Source organism: Arvicanthis niloticus, unplaced genomic scaffold, assembly GCF_011762505.2.
Source record: "Arvicanthis niloticus isolate mArvNil1 unplaced genomic scaffold, mArvNil1.pat.X pat_scaffold_452_arrow_ctg1, whole genome shotgun sequence".
Classification (NCBI taxonomy): Eukaryota; Metazoa; Chordata; class Mammalia; order Rodentia; family Muridae; genus Arvicanthis; species Arvicanthis niloticus.
In genome coordinates, this window is record NW_023046090.1 from 48,487 (window position 1) to 73,639 (window position 25,153).

Here is a 25,153-nt window from a genome sequence, read left to right on the forward strand (position 1 = left end):
TTCTGGCTAAGGTCACCCCCAATGAGTCCTGAGAGTGTCTCATCTCCTGGGTCTCTGGTACTTTCTAGAGGGTTCCCCAACTTTCCAGTCCCCCAGACTACTTATTTTCATTCATTCTCTTGGCCCTCTAGGCTGTTTTCCTGTCCCCTTCCACCCATATCTGATCCTGTTCCCCTTTTACTTTCACCCTCTCCTCTCCTATCCAGGTCCCTCCCTCTCTCTGCCTCCCATGATTATTTCTTTCCCCCTTCTAAGTGAGATTGAAGCCTTATCACTTGGGCATTTCTGCTTGTTACACTTCTTATGGTCTGTAGGTTCTAACCTAGGTATTCTGTACTCTTTGTCTAATATCCACTTATCAGAGAGTGCATACCATGCATGTCCTTTTGGGCTTGAGTTACCTCACTCAGGATGATATTGGAGAGATCCCATACAAGCAACTTTACAGCACACCTGAAAACTCTAGAACAGAAAAAAGCAAATACACCTAAGAAGAGTAGAAGGCGGGAAAGGGTCAAACTCATGGCTGAAACCAACCAGTTAAAAACAAAGAGAACTATATAAAGAATTAACAAAACCAAGAGCTGGTTCTTTGAGAAAATCAACAATATAGATAAACCCTTAGCCAAACTAACTAAAGGGCACAGAGACAGTATCAAAATTAACAAAATCAGAAATGAACAGGGAAACATAACAACAGAAACTGAGAAAATTAAAAATAATCACCAGAGCCTACTACAAAAACCTATACTCTATAAAACTGGAAAATCTAAATGAGATGGATGATTTTCCTGAGAGATACAATGTACCAAAGTTAAACCAAGAGCAGATAAACTATTTAAACAAGCCCATATCCCCCAAGGAACTAGAAGAAGTCATTTAAAAGCCCCAACCAAAAGAAAGAAAGAGAAAAAGAGAAAGCCCAGATGGCTTTACTGCTGAATTCTACCAGACCTTCAAAGAAGCACTAATACCAATACACCTCAAACAATTCCATAGAAACAGAAGGAACACTACCTAATTCATTCTATGAAGCCACACTTACTCTGATACTTAAACTACACAAGGATCCAAAACAAGGAGACTTCAGTCCAATTTCCCTTATGAATATCAATGCAAAAATACTCTACAAAGTTTTCAAAAACCGAATCCAAGAACACATCAAAACCATCATTTACCACAACCAAGTGGGCTTCATCCCAGGGATGCAAGGTTGCCTGATTTATTTTAACCACAGAGCTGCTATACATTGAAACCTACGAATATCATTCATATTGTTGTGTTCCCTTTTTCCTAACAGGTATTGGTGACCAAGCATGGATTTATAACCATGTGGGTATTCATTATCATCAGAACTCTGTGTTGTTAGAGGTCTGTGTTTAGAAGCTCACATGGAAGCCTGAAACACATTCACAGTTACTCTGATGCCTAAACATCACAAAACCCATACAAAGAAAGAGAACTTCAGACCAGTCTCGCTTATTGAATATTTTTGAGTAGCCTATGTAGATAATTTTATTTTAAAATGTTACAGTTAACATTTAAAACAGTGTTTTCTTGGGCTGACTGTCTAAGTGACGGGCTCTGCTTAGCTCTGCCGCCATGTTTTGTGCCACATGCGGCATAGCTAGAGACAGCCAACCAGAATCACCAGCCCTGGCACCCACGAGATGCTGGCATAAGAGATTGACTCTGCAAATCTCCTATGCTGTCTCCACAAGGTTGGGCTGAGCCCAGATGATCCCGTTATCTATGCGGTACCCAGTAAAAATTAGACTCTAATGCTTAAAGATTATCCAAAGGCTTTATATGTTTGGTAATGCTCAATTAACAAGATGCTCACACAATTAGAGGTGTTTCCAATATCTAACCTTATGATATAAGTTGTTACCCATGACTGCTCCCAGTACATAGGTGGACCTCCATGGCTCCAACATCTCTGACTCTTAGCTCCACCTCCTCCTTCTCCTTCCTTTCTTCGCTTCTCCCAACTCCTCCCACATTACAGAGTTTATTGTAAAATATTCAGCTACATTAAAATACTGAACTAATTTATTTTTTGAGGCAGGGTTTCTCTGTGACTGTCATGGAATACATTTTGTAGGCCAAGCTGGCCTCAAACTCAGAGATTCACCTGACTGTCCCTCCAAAGTCTGAGTTTAAAGGTGTGTATCAACACACATGGCTATAATGAATTAATTTAAAGGAAAAAAATTTCTAGGTAATTCTTGTTAACATAACAAATAAATAAGCAACAAGGCAAAAACCAAAACCTGCTAATAATATTGGAAAATTCAAAAAGTATGAAATGGTAGACAAAATCATTTTTCTATCTTGATTTATACTTCCTTCTTTAAGGGGTATCACTATTAAGAGTTATGAATCTTTGACCCCCACCAAATTTAATACAAATTATTTTTCCTTTTAGTTTATATTTTATATTATTTACCTTGTTTTTCACTTTATATACTTATATTTTTCGCTATTAGCCATGCAAAATTTTTATTAGATATTTTATTTATTGACATTTCCAATGTCATCCCCTTTCCCAATTCCTCCCCTGAAACCCCATCCCATTTCCTCTCCTCCTTTCTGCCTTTATACCATTTTAATTACATGCAAGTGTTAAGGTTAGTTCTAGGTTGAGGAACTAGTAATACAATAGATGTAAATAGTCAAGGAAAAAGCAAGACAATAAACACAAATAGTCAAAGAACAAGCAAGACAATAAACAAAGTTTGGTGATCACTCCCGTGATGACTGTTTCTAAGGGCTTATCGGGATGACCAAAATATCTGAGCCTACTTCCCTATCCTAGCCCAAGTCATTTTCATGCCTGAAGCCTACTTCTTTGTTCTAGCCTAAGATTTAGATTCCTGCCTGTAATTACTTCTTTGTTCTAGCCTAAGATTTAGATTCCTGCCTGAAGCTCATTTCCTTGTCCTTGGCCAATGTCAGATTCCTGCCAAGCAGCCCCCAAAGCTCTCCACATTGCCCCCTTTTTTATTTTATATACAAGATTGAGCCTATCTTAGGTCATTCTGACAAGAATGCCTTCCTTACCTGTCATGAAATATGCATTATCAAAAGCAGTGCACTTATGTCTTAGGTTGGTAAGCCTCTGTGCAGAATCTTACCAATCCTTGGCTTTCTAGCCTGTTAATTTAATAACTCTGTCTGGGGGTCTGTTTCCAGTTCCAAATCATGTACTCTGGCTACCGACATGTTGATGTTGTTAAACACAAGCTTTCACATGATGGACAAGAATAAAAGTATTCACAGGACAAAAAGGGCTAGCCTGATCAAGCTATGTATACCATTCTTGAAGCTTGACAAAAATGGGAATACAGACCTCAAGCCATGGATAATTTTATCAGCATTATCTGCAGCATCAAAGCTCAGCAAAGCAGCATTCGTTGAATTCATAATCTCACTATGCAAAGTTAAAACATCCAGAGAGGTGTTAGAATTATGACAAATACCCTGCAAGTGTCTAAACTTTTTCCTAATTATAATGACTATCATTGAAAATTTTAGATGTAACACAACTCCATTGGAATTTGGCATGACACTCAAGATGGCTCCTTACTCCAAAACTCTGAACTTCTTTCCAATAATTTGAATAGGATAAAGAGCATCAATCCGATGTTCCAAGTGCCAATTTAAATTCTCTTGTATGCTCAACATATTAGTAACACTTATTTTTTTGCTAAATCATTAACAAAAGTAACTGCCTTTCCTTCTTATGTCACAGCAATTGCAGAAGCAGTGGTGCTTCATTAATGTAATTAAAACTGTTATACTAGCAATAATCAAGCCCACTGCCCTCTTGCTTCTACTTAAAGCCCGATTCCCTTCTTTCAGTACTTGTAAGCTTTTTTTCAGAAAACCAAGGTTCTTTAATACTTAGGGCAATAAAACAACAGCTGGTTGATAGACCCCCCCATAACAGACAAGCCAGCTTTCAACATACTAACACAATTAAAAAGTGTATAATCAATGCAACTTACAATAAATACTGTAGAAGAAACAAAAGTAATTTTAACTGGACAATTAAAAGAGCCTTATTACATGGACTAATACTTGTTTGAAATCCAGATCCTGTCCCCAACTTTATTTCTTGCTAACATAATATCATAGAGAACTGAACTTCAGCTAACTTCCAAATATGTCTCTGAAAATGTCCAGATTCAGTCTTCCTAATGAAGACTGTTATTTCCAATATTGGATTGATTTCTAGACCAGTATATGATTGAATCCAAATAACTGGACAAATTTAAGAAAAATAAGAGTCATTATAACTTCTTTTTTTGATTCTCTGTCCCACAAGGTCTAAAAACTTGAAGCAAGGCAGCTTGTCCTATCTGAGATATAGGAAAGCAAAGGAGGGTCAGGAACATATGTCCAATGCAGCTTACCAGTCACCATTGTCAGGGCACTCAGCAAGCTCACATGTCAGCATCATTCCTTGTCCCAGTACCAGCATGTCTCACAAATCTCTCTGGCAGTCACCATGCTCCTTCAGCATCCTGCAGAAAAAACACAAACATGTCCTCTTCCCAATATTAGATACCTGATCGGGATCATGACATATGCCAGGAAATGGATCATTTCTTTTCACCTAGACATAATTATGCCTAGTTGTAGGATACCATAGACACTTAGCAGAAAGACCCTGGGCACCCAAATATTTTTAAAAATTTAAAATAAAAAGAACATGATTTAAATAAATTTGTTGTGTACGGGGATATACCTCCCCTTTTTTATCTTATGAAAATATTGTTTTAAAGTTCCATTAAATTGTTGATAAAAATTCTCAAATGCTTGACTGCAATAGCCAGTTTTATTATCTGATTTTTTATTTAATTATTGGATATTTTATAGATTTACATTTCAGATATTATCCCCTTTCACCATCCCCCCAAGAAACCCCTTATCCTATCCCCCCTCCTCTTACTTCTATGAGGTTGTACCCCTACCCATTCCCGTCTCTCCACTCCCTAATTACTCTACAATGGGGCATCAAGGCTTCACGAGACCAAGGCCCTCCTCTCCCACTGATGCCCAACAACAAGGCCATCCACAACTACATATACAGCTGGATCCAAGGGTCCCTCCATGAGTGTTCCCAGGGTGGTTTAGACCCTGGGAGCTCTGGTTGGTTGGTATTCTATCTCTCCTTATGGGGTCGCAGCCCCTTCAAATCCTTCAGTCTTCTTATAACTCCTCCGTTTGGGGCCCCATGATCAGTTCAATAGTTAGCCGTGAGCATCTGTTTCTGTATATCTCAGGCTCTGGCATAGCATCTCAGGAGACAGGTATATCATCCACTTGTCAGCATGCACTTCTTGGCATCTACAACAGTGTTTGCATTTGGTGACTGTACATGGAATAGATCTGCAGGTGGGGCATTCTCCAGAGAGTCCCTCCTCCAGTCTCTGCTTCACATTTTGTCTCCTTGCTTGCTCCCATGAGTATTTTGTTACCCCTTCTAAGAAGGACTGAAGAATCTACACTTTGGTCTTCCTTCTTCTTGAGCTTCATGTAGTCTGTGAGTTGTATCTTGGGTTTTGTGAGATTTGGGGCTAATATCCACTTATCAATGAGTGCAGACCATGTGTGTTCTTTTGTGGTTGGTTTGCCTCACTCAGGATTGTATTTTCTAGTTCCATCCATTTGCCTAAGAATTCAGGAAGTCCTTGTTTTTAATAGCAGAATAGTATTCCATTGTGTAAATATACCACATTTTCTGTATTCATTTCTCTGTTGAAGGACATCTGTTTTATTTCCAGCTTCTGCCTACTATAAATAAGGCGGCTGTGAACATAGTGGAGCATGTGTCCTTGTTATCTTTTGGGTATATGCCCAGGAGTGGTGTAGCTGGGTCCTTAGGTAATACTATGTCCAATTTTCAGAGGAACTACTCTGGAAAGACTGCTTTCCAGAGTGGTTGTACCAGCTTATAATCCCACCAACAATGGAGGAGTGTTCCTCTTTCTCCACATCCTTGCCAGCATCTGCTATTACCTTCTTAGCCATTCTGACTGGTGTAAGGTGGAATCTCAGGGTTGTTTTGATTATCATTTCCCTGATGATTAAGGATGTTGAACATTTCTTCAGGTGCTTTTCAAACATTCAAGTTTCCTCAGTTGAGAATTCTTTCTTTAGCTCTGTGTCACATTTTAAATAGGGTTATTTGATGGTCTGAAGTTGAATTCCTTGTGTTTTTTTTATACATTGAATATTAGCCCTCTATCAGATGTAGGATTGGTAACGATCTTTTCCCAATTTGTTGGTTGCCATTTTGTCCTATTGACAGTGTCCTTTGCCTTACAGAAGCTTTGCAATTTTATGAGGTCCTATTTGTCAATTCTTGAGCTTAGAGCATAAGCCATTGGTGTTCTGTTCAGGAACTTTTTTCCTGTGCCCATGTGTTCGAGGCTTTTCCCCACTTTCTCTTCGATTAGTTTCAGTGTATCTGGTTTTATACAGAGGTCCTTGATCCACTTGGACTTGAGCTTTGTACAAGGAGGTAACAATGGATTGATTTGCCTTCTTCAACATGCTGACCTCCAGTTGAAACAGCACCATATGTTGAAAATGCTGTCTTTTTTTCCCCACTGGATGGTTTTAGCTCCTTTGTCAAAGATCAAATGACCATAAGTGTGTGGTTTCATTTCTGGGTCTTCAATTCTATTCTATTGATCTTCCTGCCTGTCTCTGTACCAATACCATGAAGTTTTTATCACTATTGCTCTGTAGTACAGCTTGAGATCGAGGATAGTGATTTCTCCAGAAGTTCTTTTATTGTTGAGAAGAGTTTTCACTATCCTGTTTTTTGTTGTTGTTATTCCAAATGAATTTTCAAATTGCTCTTTCTAACTCTTAAGGAATTGAGTTGGAATTTTTATGAGTATTGCATTGAATCTGTAGATTGCTTTCAGCAAGATGGCCATTTTTACTATATTAACATTGCCAACACATGAGCATGGAAAAATCTTTCTATCTTCTGAGACCTTCTTTGACTTCTTTCTTAAGGGATTTGAAGTTCTTGTCATACAGATCTATCACTTGCTTGGTTAGATTCACACCAAGGTATTTTATATTATTTGTGACTATTGTGGAGGGTATCATTTCCCTAATTTCTTTCTCAGCCTGTTTATCCTTTGAGTAAAGAAAGGCTACTGATTTGATTTTTGAAAGGCTATTGAGTTGATTTTATGTTCAGCCACTTTAATGAAGTTGTTTATCAAGTTTACGAGCTCTTTGGCTGAAGTTTTGGGAGTCACTATCATATCAACTGCAGATAGTGAAATTTGACTTCTTCCTTTCCAATTTGTATCCCTTTGACCTCTTTTTGTTGCCTAATTGCTCTGGCTAGGACTTCTACTTGAGTAGGTAGGGAGAGAGTGGGCAGCCTTGTCTAGTCCCAGATTTTAGTGGGATACGTCAAGTTTCTCTCCATTTAGTTTGATGTTGGCTACTGGTATGCTATATATTGCTTTTTACTATGTTTAGGTATAGGACTTGGATTTCTGATCTTTGCAAGACTTTTACCATGAAGGGGTGTTGAATTTTGTCAAATGCTTTCTCAGCATCAAGTGAGATGATGATATTTTTCTTTTTCTTTTGAGTTTGTTTATATAGTGGATTACGTTGACAGATTTTCTCATATTGAATCATTCCTGCATTCCTGGGAGAAAGCCTATTTGATCATGATGGATGATTGGTTTGATGTGTTCTTGGATTCAGTTTGTAAGAATTTTATTGAGAATTTTTGCATCGATATTCATAAAAAGAGATTGGTCTGAAGTTCTCTTTCTTTGTTGGGTCTTTGTGTGGTTTGGGTTTGAGTGTAATTGTGGCTTCATAGAATGAATTATGTAGTGTTCCTTCTGTTTTTATTTTGTGGAATATAATTGAAAGAGAATTGGTATTACATCTTCTTTGAACATCTGATAGAATTCTGCACTAAGACCATCTGATCCTGGGCTTTTTTGGTGGGTAGACTTTTATGACTGCTTCTATTTCTTTCGAGGTTATGGGACTGTTTAGATGGTTTATCTGAGCCTGATTTAACTTTGGTAACTGGTATCTGTTTAGAAAATTGTCCATTTCATGCAGATTTTTCCAGTTTTGTTGAGTATAGGCTTTTGTAGTAGGATCTGGTAAATTTTTTAATTTCCTCAGTTTCTGTTGTTCTGTCTCCCTTTTAGTTCTGATTTTATTAATTTTGATTTGGTCTCTGTGCCCTCTGTTAGTCTGGCTAAGGGTTTATATATCTTGTTGATTTTCTCAAAGAACCAGCTCCTGGCTTGGTTGATATTTTGTATAGTTTTTTCTGTTTCTACTTGGTTGATTTCAGCCCTGAGTTATTAAGATTATTTCTTGCCCATCTCCGTAGTTTTCTCTCCTGAAGCTCTGAAATCTTGACACCTGACTTACTAAATTCCCACTACAGGTCACTGCCACACCAGCCTCATGCTTTCAAATTTCCATGGCTTTTTGGGATGCACTTCTTGCAAACCCACACTTTGCCACTGTACTTTTTTCTCTGAAACCCAATTGAGCCACTGCATGAAGGAAAACCACACAACCTTAGTTCAGAATCAATGGTTACTCAATTGTTAGGCACACCAACTAACATCCTAATTTATAAGCCATTCTAATTTAAATCTTCTAGTAGCAGATTCAGGTGGATGGATCTACCACCTAAAGCAGGGTCTCCGACTACCTACATTTTTGCCTCCATGCTCCCATCCTCCAGCCTGCTCTTCTCTATTTTTCAGCCATCCTTGTGTCCAACCCAGAAGTCCCACATACTCCCCCAGTGATTGGTTTCTTTATTCACTAGAAAGGTCACATGAAGTCCTGAGTACATGATTCACTCCTTATCCCAGACAGCCCCTCTTGGGGAAGCTGAATTAGCATCAAAATACAAACAGCACCAGGGCTATCCACCTCAGAGTTTTCAAAATTACATGTGATCATCTTTATTTAGCAGCAGAAAAGTATTATAAGACCATCTCCACAAGACTGTGGCATGACTTTTGCTCTTTTATGTTTATAACTCTGATAATGGAATAAAAGTGCACACATCCCTTTTAAGTGGCAGAATCTTCTGTCCTCTCTAGGTTACAGGAGACATGTTCCTGGTTGGCATGAAGGGAGGACTGGTAGATGAGGTAACTGTGCTGTGAATTACTGAATTACTTGAAATAAATCTCTTTCATTTACTGCCAAGAAGCACTCCTTTGTGAGATTGGGTTTTAGTTATAAGATTATAATATAATTATAACATTTCTTCATTCACTTTCCTCCCTCTAAATCAGTGGTTCTGCACCTTCCTAATGCTGCAAACTCTTAATACAATTCCCCACATTGTGTTGACCCCCAACCATAAAATTGTTTCATTGCTACTTTGTACGCTTCTGTTTTGAATCATAATGTAAACATCAAGTTAAGAACCACTGCTCTAAACCTTTTTATATATACCTCCTTGCTCTCTTTCAAATTCAGGACCTCATTTTTCTCCATTTAATGTTATTGCACATGTATATGCATATGCACATATATTCTTAAATACAATACACTGAATATATATATATATATATATATATATATATATATATATATATGTTTTCAGGGATTCCATTTGTTATTGGATAACCACTTATTTATACTTGGAAACTACTGTTATTTCTCTCTCTCTTAGCATTTCTTAGCTGCCTGTAGTTCTTTGTGTAGGTTTGAGGCCTCATGGACTTTCCCCCTTCCATGTTGCATATTCATTGGTGGCATCTGTTCATGTTTTGCTAGTCACGTTAGTAAGACTGTATGAATAGTTTCTGATGTCATTAGTAGACATAATCTCACAGATTTTGTCTTTTATGATCTTACCCCCTTCTATCCAACAATGTTCCCTGAGCCTTAGGTGCATGAGTGTTTGTAGATGGATCCATTAGGACTGGACTCCACAGCTTTGCATTTTGAGTGGTTGTGACTTTCTGTAGTGGCTTCCCTCTGTTCCAAAGAAAAGTTTCCTCAAATGAGGCATGAAAATTATACTTATCTGTGGATCTAAGGACAAATGCTTCAACTGTTTGTAAGAAGTGGTTGTTTACTAAATAGTGGGTGTAGGTTCCCCTCCAAGAGCTATGATTTCACTCCACTAGTACTGATTAGTTGGCTAAGTTTCCAGTACCAAGCACAGTTTTTCTCCTTTTGAGAAAGTCTTAATTCTAATTCAAAAGCTCTTGGTTACTGCCAATGTATGCATGACACTAGTACACTTGTAGGGTTATTGTCTATTAGAATCATTGCTTTCAACCTTTATAATAGAAATGAGAATTGAAATTTAAATCTATTTTTTGTCTTGAGTACCACATCATTCTTAGAATTTTCCACTTTGTAGATCATATAATGATCCTTCGATTTAGAAATATAAATTTCCAAGTCTCAGAGAGCTAAGAAGTGGCAGAAGGAATATTAGGAACATCTTTCACTCTGTCAGAGTTAAGCACATAGAATGTCAACATGCTCTAATAAAATGACTTGAATAATGTGCTCACTCTAAATGACCAGAATGTGTTGCTCTGTTCATCCATAAAGAATAAAAGATATTATCTGGTTAATTATTAGCATCTTCTGTTAATGCTAGCTAGGACTCATATTTATTGCTATACTTTTAGAGTCTTAAGCATGGCACAGCTGTTTGAAGTTTATAGAGACATTTGATGAACAATCAAAATAAACATTTAAGAGAAAGGTAGGTACATTTTAACTGAGATGCAATATTTCACAGAAAACAGAATGCAGTTATTGGAGATTTAAATTTTAGTGAGTTTTAAAGTGACACAAGTGGCTTTGGTTTTCTTGCCATTGTTCATCTAACAGTAATTTGGGTTAATTAATTAATCTATCCAATTTTTCAAATGCAATTTAATTCTAATAAATAATTGGCATATACTTTTCACTGCTTCTTTCTCTTGTTAGTATTTATGTGGGAGTAGTAACTTTCTACTCTAATAGTAAAAATAAAAATGAAATTTTTATTATTTTTGACAAGTAAAACTTGAGCAAAGTTTTAGATATAGAAGATATATATATATATATATATATATATGGAGAATAAACAGACCACGAATTTCAATAGGAAAATGAGGCAATTATATTATAATCTCAAAAATCAAAGAAAGTGTTGAGAGAAAAAAATAATTAGAGCCATTAGACATTGGGTTTGATAGTTTCTTTCTCCCTTAAGAATTGCTTTACAGAAGATATTTCCTAGTTCTGTTTCAACTCTCTTAAAAGCAGAAGCTTGACCTGGGGGGTATCTTGCCTTCTTCAAAACCATAATTGTGGAGCTATGGAGATTCTTTGTATTTGACAAAATCAAAGAGTAAAACTTCCTAAAAAATGTTAAGCTGAGTTAGTGTTAAATAATATATGCAGTGTTAGTTTCTGTAGAAAATATCTGTTGTTAAATGGCAAAAAAAAAAAATTGCTCCACGTATTTTAATACAAGTAAGGTACATTTTCATCATCTTAATCCTCAAAGAATTCATGAAACACCTATTTAATGTTATTTAGTAAAAAGAGAATTCAATGTGCTAATCATGGGTCAAAACAGATCCAGACAGACTGAGGGGATGAAAACAATCTGCTCAGAGGGTAACCATATACAAAATTTCATCTATTTGGCCTATGGATTATATATTTTATTTTTTGTATTATCCATCAGATGGACTTCATGATTTAAGACACTTATTTGCTTAGGTTTACTATTATAATAAATGTCAACAGAGTTTATTTGAAAACTGAAACAAATTGTGGCCCAGTAGATCATTAACTGTAATGAAACATTTTGTAACTTAACCATATACTCATGGCTAAAAGTTGTTTAACAGGATGTACAATGTTATAAACCTCTTTATTTATATATTTAAATGATGAAATTGGATTGAAACACAAAAAACAAAGTAATACTTACATGATATGTATTATTTTTTTAATACAGTCTTCTTAAAAATTCTCTTAAGTGCATCTTAATGCTTTTGGCATAATTCTGGAGTTGGCATAAAGCACTGGATCTTAAAATGTGTGGTATTCTTAGTAACTTGGTATTTGTAACTTGTAGCCTTCTTTTATGGAAAGTACCTTATTTCTTTTCCCACAATTTTCAAAAAACCTATAGGTACATCAAACCATCCATGCATGTATCTTACATTTGATCATTTTTAGCTATTAAACTGCTTAGAACTTTCAAGACTCCATTCTTTTCTAACAGAAACAAGCACTCAACTTGAAGTACTTATTATAAATGAAAAAAATGTATCATGTGGATTTGTATTTAAAATGTCATTTTATATAGTACATAGATATGTGGATCATAATCAAGAACTAAAAAACAGACTTACGTGTGGCTAGCTGGTTTTTGAAAATATGCAAAAGTTATAAAATGAAAGAAGGAACTATTGATGCTCAAAAACATAAAAATAAATTAAAAAAATGTGTAGAAGTCACAACAAATTTTTTCACAAAGAATTTGTATGGCATATATATGCAAAATAGTATACATATATATGTGTGTGCATTATATAAACATTCATACAAATTTATTATTTTTTTTTCGAGACAGGGTTTCTCTGTGTAGTCCTGGCTATCCTGGAACGCACTCTGTAGAACAGACTGGTCTCAAACTCAGAAATCCGCCTGCCTCTGCCTCCCAAGTGCTGGGATTAAAGGCATGTGCCACCACCACCCGGCTACAAATTTATATTTAATGATTACATTTAAAAATTAAAATATAAAAATCGGGAGGTCTCAGAACACACCAGGTTCTATTACATGCATGGATGGCTTGAGTCAATCATGGTTTCTGTAAATGTTATGGTAGGAGATAGAGGACATAGACACACACACACACACACACACACACACACGAACACAAAAATATATCCATCTCTATCTCTATCTCACATGCACACGCACAGAAATATATATACATATATATTTCTCTCTCTCTCTCTCTCTCTCTCTCTCTCTCTCTGTGAGTGTGTGTGTGTGTGTGTGTGACAGATGCGTGGCAAATGGCTTAAAAATATTCACCATCATTAATACTTAGGGAAAGGTAAATTAAATATTCAGTGACATGTCACTATATAACCACTAAAACAGTTAACATAAAACATTGGCAAATAAAAGATGCTGTTAAAAATATAGAGCAACTAGACTTCTCATACTTTCCACCTGTGAGTGTAATTGCTAGAAAAACACTGTAAAACACTGTGGTAGTTTTTATACAATTAAGCTCATATTTAATATTTAACACAGCGGTTGTACTCTTAGGCATTTTGTTACATATAAATGAAAACTCTTGTTTGCACCTAAATTTCTACATGAATTCTACATAGAAGGTTTGTTTGTAATCAAAAACCATATGAACAGTACAGTCCCTTAAATAAACACTGTTTATTCATCCATACAAAGAATATTACTCAGCAGAAAAATGGAATAAAGTATTGAAACATGCAACAATGTTGATGAGTCTCAAGTGAAAACCAGCCAAGTGTAAAAACTTTCCAACTTCATTGTTATGTATTCTTGAAATGACACAACAGCAGTCTAGTGATTGTCAGAGCACAGAGACTAAGCGAAGGTTGAGAATATAAAAATGTGGCACAGGGATTCATTCTGTGATTCTGGAGCAGGTCTGAACCTTTTCTGTGACAGAAATGACATGAATCCACAGGAAGGATAAAAACACACAAATCATATATTTTACCAGTATTCTCAAACATGTCACACACACAGGCACACACACAGGCATACACACTTACACACCATAAAAAAAAGGGGGGGGGGAACTGTGGATTGTAAGAGAAAGAGAAGGGAAGGAGAAAATTATGTAACTTTATTATCTCAAAAGAATAAAAAAACATTAATTAAAAATTTTACTTTAAAAAATGACCCAATAATATACAAGCATAGTCACCTATTTTCACTGGTATCTATAAGTATTTTTGTTGGATATTTTGTTTATTTACATTTCAAATGTCATCCCTTTACCCATTTCCCCACCCCAAAGCCCCCATCCCATCTCCCCTCCCCCTTTTTGCTTTTGTACCATTTTAATTGCATGCAAATATTAAAGGTCAGTTGTAGGTTGAGGAACTAGCCATACAATAGATGCAAATAATCAAAGAACAAGCCAGACAATAAACACAAATAGTCAAAAAACAAGCAAGACAATAAACAAAGGCCTGTGATCACTCCCATGATCACTGTTTCTAAGGGCTTATCAGGATGACCAATATATCTGAGCCTAGTTCCCTTTTCTAGCCCAAAGACATTTTCATGTCTGAAGCCTATTTCCTTGTTTTAGCCTAAGATTTAGATTCCTGCCTGAAGTTACTTCTTTGTTCTAGCCTAAGGTCAGATTCCTGCCTGAAATTACTTCTTTGTTCTAGCCTAAGATTTAGATTCCTGCCTGAAGCCCATTTCCTTGTCCTTGGCCAATGTCAGATTCCTGCCAAGTAGCCCATTTCCTTGTCCTTGACCCATGTCAGATTCCTGGCAAGCAGCCCCCAAAGCTCTCCACATTTCCCCCTTTTTTATTTTTATATACAAAACTGAGCATGTCTTTGGTCATTCTGACAAGAATGCCTTCCTTACCTGTTATGAAATTTGCATTATCAAAAGCAGTGCACTTATGTCTTAGGTTGGTAAGGCTCTGTGCAGAATCTTACCAGTCTTTAGATTGCCACCCTGTTAAATTAATAACTCAGTTTCAAGTCATGTACTTTGGCTGTCAACATGTTGATGTTGTTAAAGCCAGGCTTTCACACAATGGGCAGGAATAAATGTATTCCCAGGACAAAGAGGCTAGCTTGATCAAGCTATATATGCTATTCTTGAAGCTTGACAAAAATGGAAATACAGACCTCAAGCCATGGGTAATTTTATCAGCATTATCTATAGCATCAAAGCTCAGCAGAGCAGCATTCTTTAAATTCATAATCTCACTATGCAAAGTTAAAACATCCAGAAAGGTGTTAGACTTATGCCAGACACCCTGCAAGTGTCTTTAAACTTTTTCCTAATTATAATGACTATCATTGTAAATTTTAGAACACAACTCGATTGATATTTTGCATGACACTCAAGATGGTTCCTTACTCTTAAACTCTGAACCTTCTTCCAATAATTTGAATAGGATAAAGAGCATCAATTTGATGTTCCAAATGCCTATCTAAATCCTCTTGAATACTCAACACATTAGTAACCTTTTTTTTTTTTGGCTAAATGATTAACAAAAGTAGTTGTCTTACCTTTTTGTGTCAAAGCAATTACAGAAGCAATGGTGCTAGCAATTAATGTAATTAAAGCTTTTATACCAGCCATAATCAAGCCCACTACCCTTTTGCTTTTGCTTAAAGCCTAAGTCTCTTCTTTCAGTACTAAGTATTGTTTTAAATGGAGTTTGATTATATTATATAGAAATAACAACCTCTATTTTAAAAATGAATTTGAGTTATACTTTATAAACTTTTTATTGTTTAATTAGTACAGTTATAATCAAGTAATTAAAAAACTGTATGTGTGATAGAAAAAAAAAACTACAGCTTCCAAAACCATAAGTCACAATATTTTATGTGGAAGAAACATCCGTTTTCCCACAGAAACTATTAAACCTCCGTATAATCCAATGTCTTTAAATCTAACATGAAAATTGTGCCAGCCCATGTATTGCTGAAGTTGTCATAGTCTTCCTCTTCTCCTTCCCCCTCTTCTTTCTTCTCCAGTCCTTTCTTTGTTACTTCCTTCCTCCTCTCTCCCCTTCCTTCTTTCTCCTATTGTTTGAAAACCACATTAAATGTGAGTAGCATACAAAATAACATGAGATTTAATAAAAGCTGTTTTGTTACTAAGAATCATTTTTATCTTGCACAATTGACAGTTTAAAAACATATAAATAGTATAAAAAGGAAAGGGATCAGAGCATTTTTCATGATGAGATTGTTTTTAGTCATGGTTGAAAATTAAACATATCAATTTTTGTTGTTGCTTTGAATTTTCTGCTATAGGTTTATATTAACATATAAATTTCAGGCTGAAAATTGGCCAAAATGAAACTGGGGAGATTTACAGTGCTAAGCAGAGAAAATGAAGTTAAAGCAAGTTGGATTTAAAAAGACTGTTGGCCAGGAGGTCTCATCAATTTATTAACATGCTGATTTGTTTCATGTTTACTCATATGAAAAACACCAAGAGCATTTGTATAGACTTTACCTTGGTAACACTTTAGTTTATGTGTATGTTGCAAATAAAGTTCAGATTTCTTATTCTCAACTATGTCAAGGGACATTCTTTAATAGAATCTGTCTCACATAGACTACTAAGGAAGCAATTTTTGTGATTTTACCACTTAGTGTGATTGTGGCTTTTCACTTGTGTGGGCATGTGTACACACACACACACACACACTGATTATATAGTATATGTCATATATATATAATACATATTATTTCTTGCTATATATATAATATATATATTTCTTGCTATATATATATATATATATATATATATATATATATATATATATATATATATCAAGAAATAATAATTAAGTGTCTAAAAATCATCATATTCATTTTTACTTGACCTGGTCCATATGTTTGTTGTTATAGACTTTGGTACAAGAACAGTCTTTGTCTTGGAAATTATTGGTTCCTATCTCATAGAAAAAGAATGATCAGGGTAGTCACATTTTGGCAGTTAAGTGCTGCCAAGTCCTGGGAGTGATACACATAATGTATTCTATGAACTCATGGACTAGAATAAGTTATATTCACATGGACTCATATAATTTAAAGGATACCAACTACTAATGTCCCATTCTCCCCAAACAACCAACCCTAATAATCATCAGTTGGGTATGAGGTATTAAGGATCTGTAAAGGGCAAAAAAATTTTAAGAATCACTCATATAAAAAAAATTAAAGAAGAGTTTGGGATATAGCACAGCTGGTAAAGCACTTGCCAAGTAACATTAAGACCGTCTGAGTTCAATCCCCAACACTCAAATAAAAAGCTAGACAGACTAGTATGTGCCTATAATTCCAGCTCTGGACAGGCAGAAACGGGAGAATCCCTTAGACTTACAGGCCTGGCAGTTTAGCCCCATCAGTGAATACCAAATCCAAATGTGAGATTCTGTGCATATCAATACATACACACACACACACACACACATGCACATACACTAATAGAAAGAACTCTTTAGCTGGGTGGGTTTGTCTACACCTAAAGTTTCAGCACTTGGGAAGTAGCGGGAAGGAAGGCTATCGTGGGCTGCATTTTGGAACCCTTTCTTCTGCTATAACTCCCACAGCCTTCTCTGCCAGCTACAATAAGCATCAAAGCAAACCAAGGGTCAACATCATAGAATTAAAAAAAAATACAATTAAACAAGGAAATAGAAAAACCATGTTGACAAAGCATTCTTTGAAGAGATATTGTCAATGATTGATTTGGTGATGAAATGTGAGCTTTGATTCCTTGTGAGATCTCTATAAGCATAACTTTCCCCACTGTGTATAATGATACCCTGAAGAGTATTTTGCTTCTTGAACATTAGAACAGATCCATGACTTTCTTGACACTCATTTTGACTCTGTACTTTCTAACAAACTCTTGGTTACTATCTGCTAATACATTTGATTCTTTGTCTAGTTTCTCACATGGGTTTACTTCCATTGAAGTTGAGTCTTTTATTACATAAACAGCAATACCAGATAGGGGGCTCTCTCTCTCTCTCTCTCTCTCTCTCTCTCTCTCTCTCTCTGTGTGTGTGTATTTCCATTTGGAAAGAGGAAATATGGCCAAAAGTGATAAGGACAGAGTTTTGAGAAATAGAGTAGGAAAGGCTATTTAGGTTATAGTTCATCAAAGTGCTGGAATTAAACAGGTCCTCTGTTAAGACTAGAGATCAAGCCCCTAAATCATTGAATGGTTGATGCCAGAGTAGTAAAATCATTGACTTTCCTTATCTTTCCTATTTGTCTTAATTACAAAAGGTTGCACACATTGCTGAGTGTTTCTTTACACTAAGAAGGCAGTGGTTTCCACTTGGATTCAGAGTTCTTGTTTCATTCTTGGCCAGACTACCCATGGAATCATGTCCAAGACCAATTTTTGTGTATCCAGGTCTTACCACTGACTGTCATGAATAGCTTTCTTCCATGCAAAAATAACAAGAATTTTCCCTACAAAATAAGTGCCAAATTGCATAAGTATCCTAAAGATGTATTGGAGAAATTGTCATCTAAAATCTGAAATTTAAGAGTTTCAACTACAAAGAAAAAATTAAATATTCTTTCACCATTTTTTTTATCCAGCTACAAATGTTTTTCCACAAAGGAAAATTTTTTTTTTTAATTAGTACTACAATAGTGACCACTGGCAAATTTTCATTAAAAACATTTCTGCAAGGCTAGATAAATTAATGAAAACTAAATCTTTGTTTTTACTAATCTATTACACTAAAAATGCTTATTTAATAGAATTTAAAGAGAAAGTAACTGAGTAAAATGGATTACCTTTTTCTTATTTCCCCAAACCCATGGAAACAAGTATCAATTTGGAGACTTTTCTTTTTATAACTTTTTTATGATATGGAATAATTCTTCAACATTGGAGTACTTAATATATTTACAAGAGTATCTATTTATATAGGTGGTTGAAATTTGAAGAAGATGTGGAAGACGGAGGAGAAAGATGGAGTAAACCCTACGTGGCCACGCTTTCATTACATAGCTTGTTTGAGTTAAGAAGCTGCATTCTGAATGGAACTGTGCTACTGGACATGCATGCCAACACTTTAGAAGAAATTGCAGGTAAGCCATTTGTTAACTTGGTCTATTTAATACTGACAAGTTCATTTGACTTTTATTATTCTTTTTCCTGACAATTCCATATATGTATGAACAGTGAAAAACAAGTTCTCATGGTCTGTGTAAGGAACATTAAAATAATTTTCTTCTATCGCTTTATTTTAAATAAAATAAATTGAATATGAAATAAACCTCATCTCACTCCTAAATAATGATCTGTAACAGGAGAATAGTCAAATCTCCAAGAATATTTACTATTTTCATGAGCATATTTAGACCACACACATAGAAACTAATCTTTACATAGTTAAAGATTTCCCCTAAGGAATTTGTTTATCTGAATTAAGTGACTGAATTAGCTTTGATAATTGATTAGTTAGAGTAAGTTTTGTAGTTGCTCTATGCCAAGTTTCGCAGGCATACAACACTGACCCCAAAACACACCTTTAATCATTTCATTTCCCTTTCTTAAAGAATGTGATTTCTAATGTTTTCATTAGGAAGTTACTCTGAGCAGGAAATGTCTAGTAAGTTAACTTTTTATAGATTTAATTGCCTATTTTCCTATCTCTGGTGCCTTTCTTTTGCTCAGCTCAGTAGACTAAGGGACAGCAAGCTGTGTTCAATCTAGTTTTTCACAATTATGCTTTCTGAATCTATTCTTTCAATGAACATAGTTCAGTAGGCCCAATACCCCAAATAGCTTTTTATTCTTCTTTGTGATTCTCTGGTCAGTCTGTGTCTTTTGTTTGACTCAAAGTAGTCCCACTTGAATGTTCTATTTTCAGTGTAGACCAGCTTGTACAGTATCATTCAGGATATAACAGTAGTTTAGAGCTAATAGTATACAGAAATTACAGGTTCTGGACATAATTGTGTTGACTACTTTTGCCTCATTTCCTTTTTAGTTGTAAATAAAAGATTTATTAATTGCAACTTGAGTTTAATATAAAAGATACTTACTTCAGCCTTCATTAAAATTTCATTAAAATACCTTATTTTCTTTTCTGTTTATTCATGTTATGATCATGTAATTTATTATATTTGATAACTATATATGCTTTATATATTTAAGTCTTCTAAACTTTGCAGTTTGTTCTTATCTACCATTTTATCTTATTGTTATAGCAGTATTTAACTGTAAGATGGAGGCTATTTTCTCCTATTAAAAACAGATGTATAGAACTAATGTCTTAAAGGTGATATTTGCAGATAAGAAAATAATTTCTTTGAATTAACCTGTAATCATAAAGTCGGTTTTGCTCATGATTATGATGTTTTAAAGACTAGTAATTTTTCCAATCATCAATTATTTCTCTATTTTAGGAAATCAAAAGCTAGGTACATATGTAATAGCTAGTGCCTGTTTTCTAAAAAAAAAAAAAAAAAAAAAAAATATTTGTTTGTTCTTAAGGATTCCAAAGCTGACATTTCTGGAATGTATAAAATCTGTAGAATTAGTGCTTTCTGGACATTTCTTTGTAAAGGAGCCAGATATTGTTTTGGAGTGGTAAAATATTTTATGTCATTATTTTTCTGTTTTGTTTTTTTTTCATCAGATTTTTGATATTTTTTTTAACAGACTCTCATAATTCCTTAAAGAGATTTTGTTAGATTTAGTAGCAGAAAATCCCATTTGTATCTGGCAGGTCTGTCAAGAATTTCTGGTATAATTAAAGTAGGATTTTCTTTTGGATGAAGTTAATTTAAAACATATCTATTTCCCCATGTTTTAGGGAACTCAATAAATCTAATCTCTATCCCTCAGAATATTACTTAACCTTTTCAAATCCACAAATCTCTAGGTATAAAATTTCTTACCATGATTTATTCTAATGCAGAGATTAATTATGTTGAAAGTGTTTCCTACTTACATTCATATACATTGTAGACAATTTATGGTCTGTGCTAATCTCTTTAAAACTCAGCATTATAGAGATTAAAAATGGAAATATTCTCTTTGAAGTGTGAATACTTTACCCTGATTCTGTCAATGAAAGTTAGAAAGAAATTAAAATCAAGCTAAAGTTAGTATCATGGACAAATAATCAATCATAGTTCACAACTCATTGAAGCAACTTTTGTCACTTTAACTTTTTTACTGAAGAATAAATTTAATAGCCTGTTTCACAGAATACAAACTTAAGACTGGTATGAGAATGCATTATTTGAAATCAGGTTCATGCCAGGGGTGATGGCATCCACCTTTAATCTAAGTGTAGGCAGTCAGGTTTCTGTGAGTTTGAGGCCAACCTGGCCTACACAGTAAGTTCCAGGCCAGCCAGAGATGCATGCTGATACCCTGTTAAAAACAAAACAAAGCCATAAAACCAGGTTAATATTATGGTAACCCTTAGTGTACAAGATTAAGTGTTCTGCTTTGTATGCAGTTAGTGTTGGCAGCCAAGAAGAACCTATCACTTCATATTTTTTTACTCCTGCATCTTCTCTTTGAAAGTTAAGGCCATGAGTTTTTAGAGCATTTGCATGGGAAATTTGAAGAAGGCAGAGATTTATATAGTTTTTGCAAAACGTATGGCTTCTTAGGATAGTTTGTGATCATGATGAGTTGATTATACTAAAGCAATTACCTAAGTATGATGAAAAAAATGACTCTTCCGTCTTCAAGCCTTTTTACACAGCACTGATAGGCTTTGTAGAGTGCTTGAAGTCAGAACAATGTGCTCTATTTATCTTTTTCCTTCTTGCTTCTTTTCTTAACAAGATCTTGGCATAGGGCTTTGGCAAGCTCACTATGTTAGGCACCATTGCCTGCTGAGTTGTGAAGGCTCGACTTTGGGCCTAAAGCCACCATGGCTCATTATTCCTTTCTACGTTTCTAGTTAATACTGATAAGTGTGATTGTGGTGAAGAGAACAATGTGGGTGATGACTGAGTCATGTCCGTACCTTCGGTGCTTAAGCTTCACACCAGTATGCTTTATTCTTAAACAAGAAGATTAGCCTTCCTTGTTCACTAATGCAGTCTGTAATGTGCTCGTGCCTTAGATGTGTGGACTGTGTTTCTGTGGCTACTGTGCAGATGAGTACTTTTTAAACCCTATTTACTTTCTCTATGTATTTGTCTGAAATACATGTCTTATCTCTATGTAAGTATAAAGGTAGACATTAGGGGAATTTGTAGTGCTTCTGTGATTGTGGCTCAGGAGAATTTTAGTAATAATATTAAATATATGGTTTTTATATGATCAGTTTAGGTTCTGTTTAGCATACTGAATAGGGGAGTCTTAATATCCTATTTCTGTATCTTCCTTGAAATTTTCTTATATTAGTGTTTTAATAACTTTCTTATAATGTCTATTTTATGTAAATACATACTTTATATACATTTGTGGTCACAGCAAATTTTCAAAGTAGCATAATAGGATGACAGTTCTTCAGTTCCTTTATTTTTTTAATTCAAAGATGTCATAATTACTGATCTCCAAAGAACTGAAATATGAATTTACATTTCATCGTTCAATGCAATGGATGACTTCTAAGTACTCTGCATGCATCGTTGCCAACTCCCAAATACTCATTTTTAACTCTTTCTCATTGTGAACAGAAAGTGACAGAGCAAATTATATTCCTTGTTTTAACTATGGCCCGCTGCCTAGTCTTGTAGGCCTTTTAAGCTGTGATTTGGGACACTTCACATGACTGAAAATGAAAAAAGAAAAAGCTTTTATAGTATAAAAATTGTATCAAACTCAAATTTCAGTAATCTTTAGGAAGCTTTAATGTAGTTCAAAGGCAGAGTTGGGTAAGTTGTGACAGAAATCATTTATTATCTGGCTCATGGCAGGAAAATTGAGGCTAATTAATTCAATTTTTGTTCTGTCCAAAAAGCTGTAGGAATCCCATCTCTGCTGACAGTGATTGGTTCATGTCAGTCACAAGTAGAATTTTTCGATGCCAGGTGAAAAATGAACCTCTTATAAAAGAAAGTGACAAAAGCTAATTTATTACCTACTGGATAAGAACAAAGATATTTCCTGTTACTCCTGGCAGCCACATTATATAAAGGAAACGAGACTGTGCCCAAAGTGCACCTTCTCAAGAGGAAGCATAGAGCATCACAGAGAAATGGAATGAAGAGCAGCCTCATTTTGAGTTTTCTCCTCTGCAAGCCAGTCATATGAGTCAGTTTAACTAAGTTGATTTGCACTTTCTGTTATTGACAAACCCAACTTAATATCTAGTTGATACTGTTATAACTATAAACTGCAGAATATTGAAGACTTCACAGATTTCAGAGAAATCTACTTAATGAAAATTGCAAAGAAAACCATCTACTGGGAAGCTACTTGCTGATTGGCCTCAGCTTGCTCATCAGTGCTTTAAGGGTCTTAGATTATTATTCCAGCTGCAAATACAATGCTTACATTGTTATTCCCACCATTCAAGTGATAATACTGCACTTAGCTTTGCAAGGTCACACAGCTAGAATGTTACCAAGTGATCCAAGCTCATCTCCATCGTCCATTTCCTTTTCGTGCAAACAGAACACTGAGTTTTATAAGGGGGAAGTTTGCTAATGCTGATGCCTGCAGTGTACTGAATATGTCATCAGGAGACAGTTCACTGGGATCTGCCTTATATAATTTGTACTCCCCCAAAACAAAGTTAATGTTTGACATTCTGAAAGCAGACTAGTAATACTGATGCTCGGTGCAGTGATATTATATTATTAAGAAACTTCAATGGCCCTTACCTGTTATTTAATTGACTGGCACGCTTGATACTATGAATGACAAATATCGGTGTACTCAGTTTAATTTTCTGAAATCTTTCCTTCTACATTTAAAAGTTATAGTTCTTTGTTATCAAAAAAGTTCTAAGGGTACTGTTGGAGAAAGAGATGAATTTGTAACAACTGAAATGCTTGTTTACTCTGTAAATGGTGGGGGATAGAGAGCTGGATAGCTCCTAGCACCACTTAGAACATCAAAAAAAAATTATTCTTCACCAGAAAGTCATTAAAAAACACCTTAAAATATAATGTATAATGTCAAGTGTGTGGCTCGTGCACATCTATAATTTGTGTTCTTGGGTGGTTGAGAAATTTGTAATGTAAGTTTGAAGTTCACCTGGGTTGCAAAGAGGGACTCAGTTTAGTTAGGGTGATTTGCATTTTCTGTTACTGAAAAGTGTAAACCGAACTTTGTAACTAGTTGATACTGTTATAAACTTTGAGTGTAAGAAGATTCCACAAATTTAAAAAAAAAAAAAAAAAAAAAACCTATGCTCTATATAATGGAAATGGTGTGTGTGTGTATGTGAGAGAGAGAGAGAGAGAGAGAGAGACAGAGACAGAGATAGACACAGAGAGACAAAGACAGACAGAGACAGGGATACAGACTATAATGCAACTTTATTATGATCATATGAATCCATTTGATAAATAACATAAGTTTTTGCTTAATACATTGAATATGTTTAGAAAAATAAGTTATTGTTAAAATTAAGTGATTTATAATAAAAATTCACATTTCCTTGTAGCAGTCCTATAAAAGATAAACTTTTATTTAAAACATCTTCCATTGAATTTGTCAAAGGAATTGCTTCCTGTTTTAATATGATTAATACTCAGAGTCTCCATTTTAAACAGAAAAGCTGTGCTCCTTATCTTTTTCCTGTCTTCAGATATGGTCCTTGACCAGCAGGTCAGCTCAGGCCAGCTGAATGAAGATGTACGCCACAGGGTCCATGAGGCACTGATGAAGCAGCATCACCACCAGAATCAGAAAAAACTCACTAACAGGATTCCTATCGTCCGATCTTTTGCTGATATTGGCAAGAAACAATCAGAACCAAATTCCATGGATAAAAATGGTAAGTGCTCCCTTGTATTTACTATTAGGACCATGAAGTATTACATTCTTTCTAAATACTTAAACCTTTTATTTGAAACTGTTTATTGAAATTAATATTGTCTTAATAGAATTATTTCATTGTGTGTGTGTATATATATATGTGTGTGTGTGTGTGTATACATATATATGTGTGTGTGTATACATATATATGTGTGTGTGTGTGTGTATTGGTCTTATTTTATCATCAAATTGTAGACATCTTATCAAAAATTGTTTTTAGAAAGGCTCATAAAAAGAGTACAATAATCCATTTCTAATTCCAACTTACGGATCCAAACATCAATCCTAAATGGAACATATCTTGTACCTTGACCCAAAAGTCTAAGCCTCTTCTTTCTCACAGTTGAGAAGAGTAATGAGATAGTTTATGTTGTGGTGG

The 25,153-nt window shown here is 35.0% G+C and overlaps 1 long non-coding RNA gene across 1 annotated transcript in view; it reads left to right on the plus strand.

Moving 5' to 3' along the window:
- Positions 1–24,751, plus strand: part of LOC117702101 (uncharacterized) — a 40,927-nt gene extending 16,176 nt beyond the window's left edge. Inside the window, exons 3-4 of the long non-coding RNA XR_013108328.1 lie at positions 18,739–18,899; positions 24,545–24,751. This is a non-coding gene — a long non-coding RNA (uncharacterized LOC117702101). The remainder of the gene's footprint in view (positions 1–18,738; positions 18,900–24,544) is intronic.
- Positions 24,752–25,153: the final 402 nt, after the last annotated feature.